Source organism: Festucalex cinctus, chromosome 11, assembly GCF_051991245.1.
Source record: "Festucalex cinctus isolate MCC-2025b chromosome 11, RoL_Fcin_1.0, whole genome shotgun sequence".
In the NCBI taxonomy this organism is placed as follows: domain Eukaryota; kingdom Metazoa; phylum Chordata; class Actinopteri; order Syngnathiformes; family Syngnathidae; genus Festucalex; species Festucalex cinctus.
In genome coordinates, this window is record NC_135421.1 from 12,238,980 (window position 1) to 12,255,590 (window position 16,611).

The window sequence follows — 16,611 nt, forward strand, 5'->3', positions numbered from 1 at the left end:
ATGATATAGGTCAGAAGTTTTCAGTTGACCTTTTTTGTAAGGTCAACTGTCTACCTGCCGCAACTCTCTTCACGCACGCTGAATGAAGCAAATGTGGCACAATCTCACAAATGAATTGAGAGTGAATAAATAGCACTTCGCCCTGCAATTGGCTGGCAACCAGTTCAGGGTGTACCCCGCCTGCTGCCCGAAGCCAGCTGGGATAGGCTCCAGCACCCCGAGCGACCCTTGTGAGGAAAAGCGGCTCAGAAAATGGATGGATGGATAAACAGCACCTCTGCTGGTTGCAGCCAAATAGTGCATTTCATTTTGCCTTGTTTGCTCTTAGACATGATTAATAAGTTCCACACAGTTGATTAATTCTTAATGATGATATAATCAATCATTATGCTCACTGATAGTTTGTAAGAGAAGAAAAAAAACAACATTGCCTCTTTTGTTTGCTTATTAATATATTTTGAAGCTTATCGGCAACCGCTCCTGGCTGACTTACGGTGTAGCGTAGCGTAATTCATTTCCGTTTCCGGTTCTGTTTAGCAGGCTTTCACTCCAAAATCCAAACACTTATTAATTTACCTTCTATTTTTTGTTAAAGTTGGATGTCCTCCGCTTTAACGCAATTCCAGCCAAATGTTTGCGGAAACGGACTAGCCATGTCAGTTTAGTCTAGCTTAGCAATTAGCATGGCTTGATTCTTCTCTGTCTTTCCTTGTCATCTTTTTGTGAGTACGATACTTATCAGATGTGTAGCTTATTCACCACCATGGAGGTGATTATTATTGACTCAGGAGCGAGTCCACAACATGTTTAGCCGGAGCAGTAGCAAGCAAGCGTATTGCTAGCTAGCTAGTTGTGGCGTAAGTAGCGCAGAGCTTGCCTTGATGGTCAACTGCCTACGTCCTATGTGTAAGTAATGTAAGCGCACTGCGGCAACATCAACGTGCGTGTCCAGCCTTGCGAAGTTTTTTGGGAAAATCTCTGCGATACAAGTTTTGTTTTTTTGTTTTTTCCAAAAATACGTGATCCAAACTTTTGTTATTCAATGTATTTAATGTGGCGCAATATCCACATTTTGACACGAAAACTTTGATTCAAAAACTCTGTTTTCAAGCCTTGACGTGTATTGTATTGCTGTTACTGTTTTATGTTATGTTTGTTTTATGTTGTGTTTCTGAAAAATGCTTTGTGACAGCTAAGGCTGTTTGAAATCATTATGCAAATAATGATGACTTGACTACAGTTGTTGCTAAAGTAGATTAAAGGGAAAAAAATAGTTGAGAAACACATGAAAGTAAATTTTATGTGTGTAAACACATTCAGAATTGTCATCACCCTGTGGTGCGTTATAGTGATTGCTAGAAGTAAAAACCCACGCTGTCTTCAAGCAGGATTTACACACATAGGCCTACTGTATATGCAATTTAAGAAATTGATTAAAAAAAACTAACGTAAAATAAAAAAAAAAAAATGCATAATAGAAAACTAAATAAAAAAAAATCTAGAAGAATAAACATTTTCTTCCCTATAAAATTGCTACTCATTAGCAGCTTGATTTTAGTGCTAGCATGTGCTTTGTCAAACTTAGTTGTTTCTGCAATTTATATTAAATTAATTGTCAGTTTTGACGTTATTATTAATCACATTCCTTGTCCCATGGTTATCATCCCATGGTTATCATCCGCATAGAAAAAACAAAACACACTTTTGGCGTTAATTCTTATGAGATGAAATCTTTGATCAAATTCCAAATTGTAACTGATTGAAAACAAACAAACTATTCTTTTAAATACTTTTTAAAGAAGTGCGCAGACGTGGCAGAGGTTGTGTGAAACAAATGACTTTGTCAAAAACGTAATCAGCGTGTATGATGTATGGCGTCGGGCAGGCGTTTGAAAATGTACGTGTCGTATGATCAATGGCACAGTATATTGTTTCTTGTGATAATTTATTCAGGCCGCAACGCTTTGATAAAACAATGTTGAAAAGCAATTTAAATGGAATTCATTTAAATGTCAATTCTCATGCTTAAGACTTTTCTATAATTGGCTATTTAATTAAAATAATTTTCATAGTCATTAATATGGGCCGGGCGACTTGTAGCGTGCTGACGTGTTTTAATTACATGGTATTAACAAAATTGATATGCTTTAGAAAGCATGGTGAATAAGAAATAATTAGAGCAATCATGCATCATCCTCTTATGGACATTAAGTGTAGCACAATATAATTGATGAACTTGCGGGGGGAGAAGAAAGAAACGAGAGAGATAAATAACTTTAATTGTGCAGCTGTACTGTGCTCGCAACAAAGAATTGTATTATGTTTCATGGCTAATTCATAATCTGCGGCATCACTTAGCTCTCCTTTAACCTACGATTACATGACATTTCAAAGCGGCGGCGATACGGCGCACTCGTTCCAAACGTCCTCTTGCCTCGTCCGAATAAATCTCGCTGGAAAAGAGAGGCGCGTCGGCGCGCACTTTGGGATCATTGAGATGCTCGGAATAAAGTGACTATTGATCATGAATATTTGCTTGCTTCAAGGTCACAACGCCTTGAACTCATCTATTCTCGGGCCGCATCCAACACAAACATGCCACGCCAAAGGTGAAGGGGACAAAACACTGGAACAGATTTGTTTTATGAGAAATAAGGTGTATTTGGGGAAGAAAATTGTGAATTTTTTTGAGGAAAAACAAATTAACCACGACTGATGAAACAATGTTTGGTACCACTTTTTTCAGATACTAATGTGAAGTAACGATACCACTAGTACTTTAAAGTACAAATCAAATTTGATTTAAAAAACAAAACAAAAAAAACAAAAAAACAATTACAGTTAACTTAGAAGAAAGACCACTATTTCACACAATCTAGAATTCAGGGCTGGTGTCGGCCCAATACGAATATGTGGTATCAGGTTGTATCATATTCAGGTGAAATTATTCTCCTTTCACACATTAAAACTAGTGAGAGACATATATGTATTTTTTTTTAAGGCTGATACTGATGCAGATTATTATTAGTAGTAGTCAAGTAGGCCGATAACCGATATTTCAAGCCGATATTCATTAGCAGTAAAATTTAAAATAAATAAAATAAATAAACTTTGCTTTTAAACTATATTGACAGATTTGTCTGTGATTGGTTGGCAACCGGTCCAGGGTGTCCCCCACCTACTGCCCAGAGCCAGCGGAGATAGGCTCCAGCACCCCCCGCGACCCTTGTGAAGAATAAGCGGTCAAGAAAATGGATGGATGGATGACAGATTTGTTTAGAAAATTCTAACAAAAATTGCAGGGAACATCCAGGCTCATAGCATGCATTAAGCTAAATTAAAAATAATAAAAATTAAAATTAAAAAGCAAATAAATAGATCCCTAAAGATTTCCACTGTAAATAAAGTTTTCGAAAATTTCAACATAATTTCTTGATTTAATTATTATTATTATTATTTTTTAATAAAAAGTGTAGGGTGTTCCTATTTTCTATTACCCTCCTTGATTGCAAAAGTAATTGGTATCGGCACTGGAAAAGTCATCTATTAACTCATTCACTGCCAGTCATTATAGAAAATTTTTACATTTCCAATACTCACGTGATATTACATTAAATAATTATATATAAACCGAATCTACCAAATAACAGAATAGACTCCCTACTTTTTGTCCCGTCCCGTTCTTTTATAATTGACAGCAGAAAAATGTAGGTTTGCCAAAATACAGCCATTTCTCCCATGGACTCTGAAACTGTGTTTATTTCCTATAAAATGGGGCAATGATGTCATCTACCGGTGGTTGGGCATCAGTAAAGTTGTTTCCAAGTTTGATATTTACAGTGGAGCATGCTCAGATTCGCCCCCATTTAGCACCGCTCTAAAAAATACAATTGACAAGTATACTTGTCAAAGGCAGTGAATGAGTTTTTAACAATTGTATTTTCAGCACATTCTGAGATGAACGCTACATAATTTATTTTCTTTGTATGTATTTTCACAAAACCTATTGATTACTAGCTTCTTATCACATTGCATATTTGCAGAAATTTGATGTGAAAGTGAGTCCAGTGAGTTACTGCGGGTTGTACCCAAGGTGAATTATAGAAAATGCAGCAGTTTGTATAGTTAATTGTCTTATTTCTCTGGTAACAATTCAATTACCCAAAGAGATCATTTACTTCCACTGTGTTTTCACACTTAAAAGGCACATTTATCGAGTGTTGGTTTTGTAAATAAGACTAATTTAAGAGCATTCTCTGCCAGCACTTGAGGCGAGTGTTAACATACAACACTTTAATAACACGCTGCCGCACACAAAAGTACGTCAAATAACAGCTACCCTGATGAATGCAGCCGCTCAAAATGAAGCCGCCATCATTTGCAGTCGCACTTCATTTGACGCCACGCCGCTCGCAAAGCACAAGCGCGAGAAGAAGCAAGAGATTTGTAGATCTCTAAATTGCCAGCGCACCAACCTGTATAAACAGCTGTAATTACCGGCCCATTGACGGCATCGTGGCGCTGCGCTGTGCTCGTTCTGGCAACAGCCGCAGTGATTAAAATGAATCCTCATCGACTTCTCCATTAAAGCGCTGGCGGCGGCGATCCCGTGACCTTTGCGCATTGATTGGACATAACAATCACAATTCAATTGTAATGCAAAGAGAACATTTGTTATAATGTACACCAAATGCATGAGCCATTTCCTGCAAGCTAATCAATGGAGTGAATCTCGCCGTGATGCACGGAGGAGGAGCGCGTGTTTGCAGACCGTCTAATTCATACTTGATGGAAGACAATCATGTGGGCACTCTTTTGTTGATGGGAAAACAAGAAACCCTTCTTTCCGTGCGCTAATAGCCAAACACTTAGCGGACAGGGAACCTATAGCACGTATATACGGCATGCAAGAGGAATTTGATCTGTGCCGCCATGCAATTTATTCCTCCATTTTTTTTAAGCACCTGTCTTCATTAGGGCTTGGGGGAGCTGGAAGCTGTTTCAGTTATCATTGGGGGGAAGGCACCCACATTCCAATCGTGGGTGCTATTCAAATATTTATAATGATAATGATTGTCTCACACGGTTGTCATATTTATGAATGAAATCCTACGACATGCACCACACACATCCATGAAGCTCACAATATGTCTGCCTGCGCCTGGATCAAATCCACCAAAATCTCATTACACTACCTGCACCACAACTTAGACCTGATTTTAGCTTGTCTAATCTCTAGACTACTTTTGGTCACTAAATTGCCAGATGCACCAGAGATGCCAATAGAATACACCAGAATGTCTACCGAGGCGTAGCACGATCTACCAAATTCACAAACTAGATTTGCCCTAGGGATGGGCGAGTACCGATACCAGGTATCGGTATCGGGCCGATACCAGCCTTTTTTCAAGTACTCGAGTACTCGTGACGCAGACCACAGACAAGGGACCGATGGCAGAGGGGGAAGACGTTAAGTGAGTCCTCCTGCCTGTAACTGGCGCTAGCTTGCAGCAGTTTTTCACCAAAACTTCACCGGTTTTGAATTACTTCAAAATTGTGAATCTTAAACTAAAAGAGCATTTTTGTGTTTTATTTTGAGTGTTAAGACTATTAAAGAGTGACTGTGCTGGTTTTTTTGTCAAAATTAAAGGAAATATATTTGTTTAAAAATATCTTTTCGTGATTTTTTTTTATTTGTCAAAATGTACTACTGGTATCGACAGTTGGTATCAGTATCGGTGAGTACTGAGGGTCTGAGTATCGGTATCGGTCTGAATAAAAGTGGTATCGAACATCCCTAATTTGCCCCGACATGAAGATTTGCACATTTTTATGTTGAGTGCATGTTTGCCTGGCTACCAAAACTGGGACCTGTGCAGGAGGCGTGTAATACAAAAATGCCCTCAGTCCACCAGAATGCCCAGCAAGGTCTGCCAAATACGGTAAACTAGACTTGCCCCAGCACGAAAATGAAGATGTGGCCGTTTTTACACCGAGCGCATGGGCGTCTGTGTATGAAAATAGGGACCTCACAATCACACCCACAAACAATTTAGAAACTTCACTTACCCTAACATGCATGTTTTTGGCAAGGCTATTTTAGTTAACTAAAACTAACAAAAAAACTAAAATTCAAAAACCAATTTTGTTAACAAAATAAAAACAAAAATGCTTCATAAAAAACTAAAACTAACTGAAAACTACATTTTGTGTTTACAAAAGTAATAGAACTAACTATAATTATACCAAAAATGTCCTTCATTTTAGTCTTTGGGGATGATTTTAAATGTGATTTTAAGTAGATTTATTTGATATTAAACGGAATAAGGACGTTTGAAAGTGTGTCACACAGAAGCGATATCATCTAGCAGCAGCAAATAGAAAACCACCTTCAGATGATGTCACTCCCATGGTGTTTTTTAAAAATTGCGCACAAGTAATACATCCATCCATCCATCCATTTTCTTGACCGCTTAATCCTCACAAGGGTCGCGGGGGGTGCTGGCGCCTATCTCAGCTGGCTCTGGGCAGTGGGCGGGGGACACCCTGGACTGGTTGCCAGCCAATCGCAGGGCACACAGAGACGAACAACCATCCGTACTCACAAGCACACCTAGGGACAATTCGGAGCACCCAATTAACCTGCCATGCATGTCTTTGGAATGTGGGAGGAGACCGGAGTACCCGGAGAAGACCCACTCAGGCACGGGGAGAACATGCAACAAGTAATACACATTTTTAAAAACTAAAGCTAATGCTGAAACTAACTAAAACTAAACTAAAACTAAGCATTTATTAAAAAACTAAAACTAATAAAATTGAGGAAAAATACATATGTAATCTACTTTTATATAAATTATATTTTTCCACAAATTTTTTTTCTCTTTTTACAACAAGTCATACAGTTAATCACTCAACACAATCCACAGTTTCCCCCATCCCCAAGTGCTTTTTAAGACCCCCCGAATCAACAAATATGATTCGGTGAATGTCATTAGTTGTCCGCACCCCCACATCGACAAATATGATCCCATTTAGATCACGTCGGGGTCATCAATGTGGCAGCATGAATGAGCACTACTGACTGTGAGAACGTCTTTATTTTCCAAATGCCAACAAGTGAACGGTTTGACTGTTTTGGTGCAATACCAAAACAGTCAAACCATCCACCTGCATGCCTGCGGTGTGAGAGGCATGGGCCATACCGGGCCCAATTTTGGTCCTAGTCCCGTCCCTGACCACCAGGCTTAGCAAGGTTTCTGAAGAAAACCTTGCACTCTCATAACAAATCACATAGTTCTTTGACAGACAAGCCCCAAAAAACTAGCAAAACTAGCAAAATAGATGCTAGCAGCAAAACATGCTAATAAAGAACTGTATATTTGGCATTTGAATGTTACTCTCACAAGTTGCACAGTTCTGTGACAGTCAGAAAGGACAAACTTGTGAAATCCAGCCGGAAAAGCCGATGATTAGCGAAACACACGCTAACGACTTGCTGCGTCTTTAGCAAGAAAAGGCATTGATAGGCATAAAAATGTTTTACAGTCCCTCTTTAAAAGCCGCACTCGACGGCGTCTTTCAAAAAGTCTTCTTATGAAGAGTGCATGCCAATGATGTCCTTAAGGGATTTTCTTTTTAGAATCAGGAGATTATAGTTTACACGGACATTAAACAGATTAAACCGGGCTGCTCTCTCAAGGCAGTTTATCTAATGGAGAAAATGTGCTATGCTAATTGAGAAATTCTGATGGTAAAATTATATTCAAAGCTGTCGCTCTCTCTCTCTTTCTCTCTCTCTCAATCTCTCTCACTCTGCTGGAGGATTTGGCGTGATGAAATCAAACGGCCAGCGGCGAGACGTCAGCTGAGGGAGGGGCGTTGTTTGCTAAGCTAAAAGGTAATTGTCTGTGAAAACTTCATCGATGACAGATTCAATTCCATTTGGCAAATGTTTAATAAACGCTCTCCAAACAGTGGCGCGGCCTATCTGGGAAACAAAGGGAAACTTTAATTGCTTTCATCATCGTTGACGCGGCAGTTGCCCTTAAAAAATAGCAGTTAACAGAAACTGTCCCGACCAGGAAATTGAACCGCATTTGGCAGAACGATGCGTAATTAAGATAGCACATCCTGAGCAGAGGGGCAAACTTGTTGTGGCTAGGAACGACATTCCGAGCCTATTCAATTAACAGGACGGACGCAAAGGAAAACAAGCAGCCTATTACGTATCGCTCGCTTTTAATCAGATCCAGAGCAATCGTATCGCTTTTTGAAAATCCCCCAACACAAACATGTTAATTAACAGATAGACGGGTGGAAAGATGTATTTTTCATTAGTGGGTGAAATAATGTTTAACATCAAGGAGAGGGGGGAATCAAGTGCAGTTAAAAGTAGTCGGTAGTGTAAATTCCCTGCCAGCATTTTTATTTAAAAGCTCATTACTGTGTTCAGAGCTGCACTTTTAATCTGCACTAAAAGGAAATAATGCGTTTCCTGTTTTATTTACCAGCCATACTTAACAAGTGCTCCTGTACAATTAGAATTGTTAAGAGGGATCTGGGAAACAAAAGGACTTGAAGGTGGGAAAGTGCTGACATTATTTCTCAGGGGGGGATACACAAAAGAATCAAAAGAAAAAGATCCCAATATTAGCAATATCACAGTGATAAAGACGATTTTTTATTTATTCTTTTTTGTTAGGGATAACGTTGTTGTACTATCAGAAAAATGTCATTACACTACAAGCCAGATTTTTGTTTTTCAGGAACGTTAGCCATTATATGATAAAACAATGCAGCTGTAATTTTTGATGGAAAAGTCATTCTATTATTACAAGGGAAAAAAAATCCAAGATTTCAGATAATTTTTCACTTAAATAAATTGTATTCAATCGCTCTATTTTGATTTCCAACTAGTACCGTAAGAAATCAATCAATGGTAATGTGAAAAATTATCTAATTCCACTTAATGTGTCAGAAAATTATTATTTATAATTACACATGCCAATATATCTATATTAATCTATCTATGACAGTGAAATATAGTAAAAGGCAGTACAATTCATTAAATGGCAGCTGTGTATCCACCTGTTGCCATTCATTCAACAAATTAATTATGCTTTCATGTAAGTATTACAGCTCTGTGTTCAAGTCAGACTTTGCACTGTCAATTTGCAAGTAAAATGTAATGAGATTACAATTATTTCACTGCTCATACTGTTCTATATGCTGGTGTGCCATGAGAATTTTCTTCTGTAAAATGGATGCCTTGGATTAAAGGGACAGTGTGTAGGATTTAATTCCATCCAGTAGTGAACTAATAGAATGCAATAATTTTGAAGCATGCGCACTACGGTGCCTCAGAGAGACCACACTTCTCAAGCCTACTATTTGGAATGAGCGAGTCAGAGAGCCCGGTGAGAGCGAGGCTAGCAAGAACTCACGGTGAGCAAGAACTTGCTGGAGCAGCTAATGAGTGGCTAGGGTGGAGATTGGAGAAGGTAGCAAAAGCAAGCAAGAGCAAAGCAGAGGGAGACAAGCAGCATTTGCCCGAATCATGGGACTCAGTGACGACCACCTGCTGGCCCCAGCTGCGAAACGTAAGCGGCGGTCGACTCATGGGTCCGTCACTAGCTACAAGCTACGCTTGAGAAGTTATTCTCTTTCTGACATCTGTAGCAGAAAGATGGTGGCTAAACATGTCAGCCTCCTGCAATGAGCCTTTCTAGACCGATTATATATATTTTTAAAAAAAAACCTAATAATTCTTTCAAAATGGACGTTGATGTGATAGATCTTTTTTTTTGGCATATTATTGAAATTATTAGTGTTTTTTTTATTGAATTATTAGTTCACCACGAGATGGCACTAAAACCTACACACTGTTACTTTAATAAAGGTTGGAGAACTGTCCTCATTAGGATCACGGGTGAGAAGGAGCCTATCCCAGCTGAATTTGGTTAAGCAGGGACCGACCCCAGACAGCTCGTCATGTATAGTATAAACAACCACTGACACATTAAAATTTGTGTGCAACTCAGTCAGAAAACAGTACAATCCTCAGGGAAAAGTCATCATATTATCAGAAAAAGCAGTCTGTGACTAGAATGAAGTTCCATATTTCTTTAGAAATAAGTTGCACTATAACAATACAAAATAAGTAATTTTAAGAATAAACAGGGGAATGGTGAGAAACAGCTATTTTCTTAAGAATGAAATTGTAATGGAAAAGTATTAACACATGTTCCAAGAATACAGTAAAGTCATATTTTTGTTGTAGGTTCATGACTCTCAATTATAAAGTACCATTTTCTTCCACAATTCCAATTGTTATTAGATTGAGTAAACACAAGGAATTTGAAGGTGGCAAAGTGCTGATATGAGGAAAAACAAAACAAAATCTCAAGAAAAAGTGAGAGAGGTGTCGTAAATGCAGTTTCCTGCACAGCAATGATGGCCTGGCACACATCATAAATCAACCCCGTAAAACATTTCATTGCCACACAACACTAAATTACACACAGATTCTGTTTAAACATTGTAATTTTGCCTCATTCACATTAAACCAATGCCCGCTTTTTACAATCCATAAACAGAGTATCTGCAATAAAAGTTAATAAATGTCAGAATTTGCATTTGCAGAAAGACAAGGAGGGGAAAAAAACACCCTGTGCTACATTTTTTTTTCTCTGCAAATATCAATCTATGAACCTTTCAACATTTTGTCAGACAAAATGCTAATTGTACCTTTAGGAATTTTAGACGACAAGTGACAAGAAATGAGATGCAATGTCCTTTAGAATGAGGAGGAGAAGCTGGAATACATTAAAGTACCACACTTGGAAAAAAAAACAAAAAAACAAATTAAATCGTGTGATGCATTGTCACTGCCATGCACAGACAGGATATGTATCCATTTAATAAACTGAAATTATTGTGTGTTTTTTTTTTTTTTTTTTTTTTTAACTGCATGACCACGTGTCATTTAATTGCGCCAAAGTTGTAACAATGTCGTCGTTTGACGGCATCCTTCGTGCTTGTCGACTGTTTCCTGCTCTCCTCTTTATTGGAAGACGCTGATAAAGGATACACTGAATTATTCATGAGTACAGATGAGATTATATAGGAGCATACATTGGCTAAATGCAGAGGATGCATTTCAAAGTTCATCTTTCAATTGTTCAACGGAGTCAAATGTAGGACCACACTGTCAAGAAAGAAAATAAAAATAATAAGAAAAAAACCCCTCAAAGTTAAAAGTTATATATATATATTTTTTTTTTTTTAAGAAAAAATCTTTTTAATAAGAAAGCTGTACTTTGACTCAATGGGATGTTTTAAAAATCTAAAGATGATGATGATGATAATAATCAGAATTATACTGTACATTCAATGAATTGATTTCTACAAGGATTCATAGGGTTCGATGCATGCTGTATCCACATATGTCAACGGAGCACAGAATCTGTCTGCATGCGCCTTGATCAAATTAATCAAAATTGCGTTACCTACCACCTGCATTAAAAATGAGACCTGTTTTTACCTGGTCTAAATTCTGGTCTACTTTCTGTCACCTAATTGTTAGCTGTGCTCGGGTGTTCAATAGAAAACACCGTTGGTCCATCGGAACGGCCAACGAGACACGATACGGTCTGCCAAATTCCTAGACACGTTAGATTATGTCAAGAACAAAGAGTTATTTTTTTTATGAGAAAAAAAGGTGTCATGAAAAAAGTCACCACAATCACAGAATAAAATTGCATTGTTACAATAATAATGCTGACTCAGTGATATCCAGAGTGATGTCTCAAGGAAAAAAAAATAATTTATGAGACTAAGGTTGGACTCTAGTACAAGAAAAATGTAAGAAAGTCATCAAGAATAAACAAATGTGAGGAGGAAAAAGTCAATGTTATGATTACAGTGTAATTTGTGTTTTTCAAGAAAAAGGGTATAAGAAAAGGGCGGCGCCACCGAGTCTGAGTGGTTAGCAAGATCGAGTCCAGGCTTCCACCTTCCTGGGTGGAGTTTGCATGTTCTCCCCGTGCCCGCGTGGGTCTTCTCCGGGTACTCCGGTCTCCTCCCACATTCCAAAGACATGCATGGCAGTTTAATTGGGCGCTTCTTATTGTCCCTAGGTGTGCTTGTGAGTGTGGATGGTTGTTCGTCTCTGTGTGCCCTGCGATTGGCTGGCAACCAGTTCAGGGTGTACTCCGCCTACTGCCCGAAGCCAGCTGGGCTAGGCTCCAGCACCCCCTGCGACCCCTGTGAGGAGTAAGCGGTACAGAAAATGGATGGATGGATAATCATAACACGCATACAAGATTCATCATCTCAAGTCATGAAGAGAAACAAAAAAATAATACACTTAAAAAAAATAAAAAATCTCCCTTGTCAGGCCACCAAAATTTGTCACACTTTTTTACACTTGACTAATATATTTGGTCATTGCTTTAAGTTTAAACATTTGTTTGAAAGTACCGTAATAATTGAACCACTCATTTACAATTCATTATCATAATTATTCCACAAATTTAGAGCCTCTGAATATTGGGACACATTCAATTATTGTGTATTTGTACATTATTTACACAGTATGATATTCAGCTAAATCATAACATTTAAAAGTGTTTAAATGAATTTTTAAAAAAATGTTGGTTCTATGTATTTAGCTTGATTAATGATTTTATAGCTCTTTTTTTGTAACTTGTAAAATAAGTATTTGTCTCATACGGTATCTATTTCCCCAAAACTCAATACCATATGTCACATATGGAAGTGATAGTGAGTTATAAATTGTATGTGATTTATTGTTCAGAACATCCTTAGTTTTACAAAGAATAGCTATAACTTAGTACTGAACAAACCCAAAAAATTAGGCAATTTCAGCCTACTTCTTCTAATTCTGATCATTTCCGAAAAGAATCTCTCCTCTAATAGGTCAGCTAATTGTTTCGGCTCAAGATAGAACAATTAGTACAAATGCTCATAGACTTGAGAAGTGCTTTATAAAGTAAGAACTTTTTGAACTCTCACTCGGCCTAGTTTTTATCTCGCCAAAGGCACTGATCCAATACAGCATCCGCTGATGTTATCAATTCGCTAAATGAGAACATTATCGACTCTTATCACAACCACTTCAATGTGATGCTCCACCTATCACCGGACACTTCATTAGGTACATCTAATGATATACAATACGAGAGATGCATGTATTAATTAAACAGTATTGTATTACAGTTTGCAGGGGTGTAGAACTGTATTACAGCAATATTATGACTCCATTTCAGAAGGTGGCTAACGTTACATTATGTTACAATGCATTTAAAAATGGCAGTATAACATGTTGCAGTGCAATTATTATAACGTGATGGACTAAAATATTAAAAATGTTGCGGCGTCTCAGTGCATTATGTTGTGATACAAGACAACTCGAGTATTTTAGAATGGTTGCATGCATTTTACAGTTTGACAATACATGGAAAAATGTCAATTTGCTGAAATATTACAATCACGTTACAATATGTAATGTAGTGAAGCAATATATAATACATTTTATTATTATACTTTGTAAGGCATTAGACGGGCCATTTGCAATTAAACACATGCCTTTTGGTCATGTTTTTAGAGCTGTCAGTATAAATATGACAATTACTAAAATGATTTGTGAAACAAACAAACAAAAAAACAAACAAACATATTGTGCCTGGAATATGATTTATTTTTATTTTTTTTCAAGAAACCACAGTGTAACCCAGTAGAAAAAAAGTTATATTTCTTTATTTAAATGCACCATATCTAAAAATAACATAATAATGTTATTCTTGAAGTGTTGGGGGTTACAACTGCATCTGATGAAAAACAACCAATCAGTGATTGGTACACCCCCAGCTTTGCTGGAATGTCTGAATATCTACCACCGGTGAGCAGCAAAAGTTACAAAGTAGGTACTGGACAAACCCTCAGACAAAACAATGGTCAAACATGGAGGCCGTCGTTCAGTGGTGGGAGGGGCTACAGACAGCTGAGAGGATTCAGAACTGATACACATTGAGCAACATTTCTGTGTGATGGGTAAGTTTATCACCACTTTCTGATTTTTTTTATTGCTTTAAATTTACATTTGTAAAAGTAACATTTAACGTTATAGTAACAATTTATTTAAGTCATGCTGCCAATGTCAGCTTGCTCGCAGTGCACATTACATACAATGCATGTAAAAGAGGGGCGGGGTTTTGGTCTGAGACTTGAGGAGGGGAGGGACTACTGAAGTGAGGTACTGTATATTGAAATCTTGCTTGCTTGCTGCCACAACAGAATATTTTAAGTGTTGATTATTCTACCGATTATCCCATTAATATCCTCACTGTTTGGGTAATTGCATAAAAACTGATTTTGCACTCTTTGATTAACAACAATAGCATTAGAAAGCATGCATGTGAGACACAGGTATTATTTTTGTCCACTTACGGGGGGAAACGTGCATCAGCGAATGAGCAGATAGTTGGCTTTTGTTAGTTCATGTGGGAAAATTATCTTTGTTGTGATATTTTTTACTTTGATTTTTTTTACTTGTTACCATGTTTCGACACACGATACGGTACTACTCAGGCAATGTACATTACGTAAGGTTACATGATTTAAAATCCATTGTATCACATTATAATACATTAGGTTAAAGTGTACACAGAGTGAATTTGACAACAAAAAAGTTCCGTCTATTGATAATGTACGACCTGTCTTTTTCAGGGTCGTGCATTTCCGCTTGTTACATTATGCAACAATGAATTTTCCATATGATACAGTGCTTTATAACACAATACTGGTACACAGTGAATAATACATTGTGGGTTGGAAAACAAGATTAACCATTGTCCGTCTTCTTGAAGTATGCCTTTTTTTTGGATACGCCCACCACTCCAACTAACTTCCTCTGCTGTTGAACTTTCTGCCTTTATTATTCACGTCTAATCTCATTTACTCCTTTTCCTGCGGTCATAATTACTAGAGTGGCTGGAGGGCATCTGTCACCTGCACTGGAGCAGATAGAGTACACCTGCACCCTTTGTCTTAAGTTTCCTCTTTTGTTTTCCCCTCAGTAATAACAGGACGTGTTCTGGGAGCCTTAATTCACTTTAGGCCGGCGCAAATCAAAATGCATGCAGATTGATTTTTAATCTAAGAGACTAATCGCGTTTATAGTGTATGTATCCATCACGGCAGTGACGGTTTGTGATATGATGCGATATGAATTTCGCATTACGAGCTCAGGCTACAAGTTCACTTTTAGCGTCGAGGCTGTAATAAAGCTTGGCAGTCATTCGCTATGACGACTTTTAATAAAGTGTGCATCCAGCAACAATAATTAGTCATGTCATTCTTCAAAGGTCCTTGAGAAAGATCTCCCGATTCAACCTTTTGTATTAATTCAAGCTTGGCGACGACTGTACCATCTGGGCCCTTGTACTCCGTGATTAATGCCAAGCGCTTGATTCATACGCACAACTGCGGATTAATAAACACCGTCTTCTGGAGCTAAATGGCACATACAAATGCTGAGGATGAACTCATTCAGACGCTCTCATTTGCGTTGGTGGTAATAAAGCCCACTCATCACTGCACACTACAATCATCTCCCAGATACATAAATATGGGGGGGATTTGGCAATTAACATAATTCGTTTTTTTCCAGAGGAGGGAAAAATAATAATAATCCCACTGTTGTAAAATGCCTTGAGACATATGTACACAAGGCTCTTCAGTTGCTTAATTTACCACCAGTGCAATGTGATTAACGTACGCAGATTAAACACCAACAAACTTTTCTATTTAAAAAAAAAAGAAGAAAAAAAATACAAGAAAAAAGAATTGTTTGTTTTAGACATTACGGCTTGGCAAACAAAATTCACTGTGTAATCCCTTCTCCTGCCTGCAATGTCACACAACTTGCTGCAAAGAAGGGACGCCACGCGACAGCGACCTCTTCAGGAGCACTTTATAACACTCCAGAGCAGACTTGATGTGTATTTGCCCAGGTTACGCACCTGAATTTTTTTTTGAATCAGAATCCTCTGCATGTGCGGAGGAGTAATTCTCATATTACAGCAGCAAGCAACAGTAACATGATGAACATTTAGGATGCACACAAGTACTGAGAGTCATTAAGCAATGTAAAGATAACAGTAAATTCTGTAGAGTAAAATTTACTCTAAACTGAGTCTATTTGGTCCAACTCCATATAGAATAAAATTTACTCTACAGAATTTACTGTACTCTGAAATGAGTCTATTTGGTCCAAATCCAAATAGAGTCAAATTTACTCTACAGTATTTTCTGTACTAGTGCCTAATGCCAGCTGTGAAAATGATGCGGCGAGTAAATTTTACTCTCAACATTTGGTCCAACTCCAAGAGTAACATTTACAGATGGAAGAGAGTAAAACTTTCAGAGCAAATTTTACTCAAAGTAGTTTTCGTGTGTATGAGATAATTTGATTAAAATACTGAAAGGGTTTCACTCAGAAATTCCAAGTTAATTTTGCAAGGAGAGATTTTGACTAAACTTTACTCGTTTACATATCAAAGTACTTTTACTTTGTTTGATGATGGC